A 2,180-nucleotide genomic window follows, 5' to 3' on the forward strand; every position below is an offset into this window, starting at 1 on the left:
ATCTCTGTTCATCACTTAATTTCCTATGCCAGAAGCTTGGGAGTCATTGTTGACAGCTTTTATTTTCTCTTCCCTCTGCCACCCCAAGTCATCAATCACCAAATCTTATTGCATCTACATCCAAAACGTAGTGCAAATCTGTCCACTTTTCACCTCTCTCACTGCCTCTTCACTAGTCAAAGACAGCCACCCATTCGCTTGGTGCCCTTCTGCTCTGTTCTTGACATTAGAGGAAGAATGTGTTGTTTAATTTTTAAATCACAGGACTGATAATTTTGCTCAACTCTTAAAATCTTCAGTTGCTTCCTTTGACTCCTAGAATGAGAGTCACAATCCTTCTCTGACCCAAGAAAGACCTGCATTTGACCCTACCTAACCCCCATCTCATCTCACTACCCACCCCCACCCCCCTTATCCTCAGTGTTCCACTCACTCTGGCATTTTGTCTGCTGCTCTAATGCAACTTGCTCCTTCCTATGTCAGGACATCTACACCTGCTGGTCTCTTCTTCCCTTTAGGGAACACTCACACTTCTTTCCAGAACCCCCAAGAGAAATGTTTCCTGACCCATTAGAAAAAGTCAGTCCTCCTCACCAACAGCATTGAAAGCTCTTATGACCTCCTATGTTTTTTTTTCATTCCATATATCGGTATTTTCATTGTATAATTACTTCTATAATTATAGACTTCATGTCTGCTTCCTTGGTTAGAATGTAACATCCATGAGGGCAGGCACCAAGTCATGTGTGTTTTATTATGCTAACACGAACATGGTAAATGGCACGTAATCCCATGTAGTAAATGCATGTAGAATATAAATATCAGTGAATCTCACTAAGCTTTCTTTAAAAACGAAGGGGTTGGTTTCTCCATGATCTCTAGCAACTGGCTCACATCTGGAGTATTTCAGTCCAAGGTACATTATCTCTCTGGTTGTCCATCACCTTGTCTGGGAAATGGAGAAACAAAAGCCCACCTTGTCTGTTTCACAAGGGGAGACATAATGAGAGAGGGGACCAAAGAGGGCTTGGTGAAGCTCTATAGTACAAACTTTTTGTAGTACTTTTTGCTTCAGACTGACGCTGTAGGGAGGGTAGTGTGGGCTGCTGTCATGATATGAAAATCCGAGTTTGGGTTTCTAGTACAGACTTACCTGCATGTCCTTGGGATCTCAGTTCTTCCAGGTATAAAATTAAGCAATTGGGCCAGACACGCCTCTTAAGGTCCATTCCTCCCTTGTTATTGCATGATCAAGTCATGTATAGCCAGGTATAGAGATGGCTTAATCAAGTGCTCTGGCAAACAATTTGCATTTTCTCCGAGGCCCACTAGGAAAGGGCAAAGCTTATCTCCAAAGGAAGGTCACGTGACGATGGCATCTCAGGGGCTGTCATGCCATGTGGCCACTCATCATGCACAAGTCCCTGGCTTGGTTTCAGGAGCCAGGATTTTAAACCCAGATCTGCTGATTGTCAGTTGTAGAGCCAGAAGCCACTCTCTAATGCTCTCAGAGCCTCAGTTTCCTCCTTGGAAACATGAGGGTAATAAAACTGACCTCCCTGAGCTGAAGGGAAGAGAAAATGAGTTGATGGTTGGAAGAGTCGGTGGTCATGAATTCCCAGATGCTCCATAGGGAGGGGATGCTTCTTCCCAACCATTTTGAGGTGGCAGGCATATGCACGTCTCCTGAAAAGTGGGAGTGGGCCTGTTATCCTTCTAGGCAGAAGCCTGCTATAGAACTTTGGGAACAAAGGATGACACAAGAAGCCTGAGCACTTTAAAGCAGCAAATTGTTCCCAGCTCTCAGCCTGCAGTGCAGAGCACAATTTTTTATCCAGAGATGGCAAAATTGGGCCTGGAGTAACTTGATACCGCAGGCTATTGTCTCACAAATGATTTATGAGCTGAGGCTGCTCTGAGCTCAGAAGTTTGCACACTGCCCAAGGCCCCTCTCCCCAGAGGGGAATCTTGCTTTCCCTGGGGAATGACTCTCTGGAGATGAATATGAAAACTCTGTCCCGTGACACTCTTGTGGCAGCTCCATTTTTGGCTATGTCCTAAGATTGTTCTAATGTCCACCCAAATGGGTTGGTTAGAGAGGGACAGGACCTCCCAGTAATAGGTATGTATTAGACCGTGTCTACTAAAGAAATAGTGTTTTTGGTGTGTGTGAAAGAGGA

Source organism: Eubalaena glacialis, chromosome 9, assembly GCF_028564815.1.
Source record: "Eubalaena glacialis isolate mEubGla1 chromosome 9, mEubGla1.1.hap2.+ XY, whole genome shotgun sequence".
Taxonomy (NCBI): Eukaryota; Metazoa; Chordata; class Mammalia; order Artiodactyla; family Balaenidae; genus Eubalaena; species Eubalaena glacialis.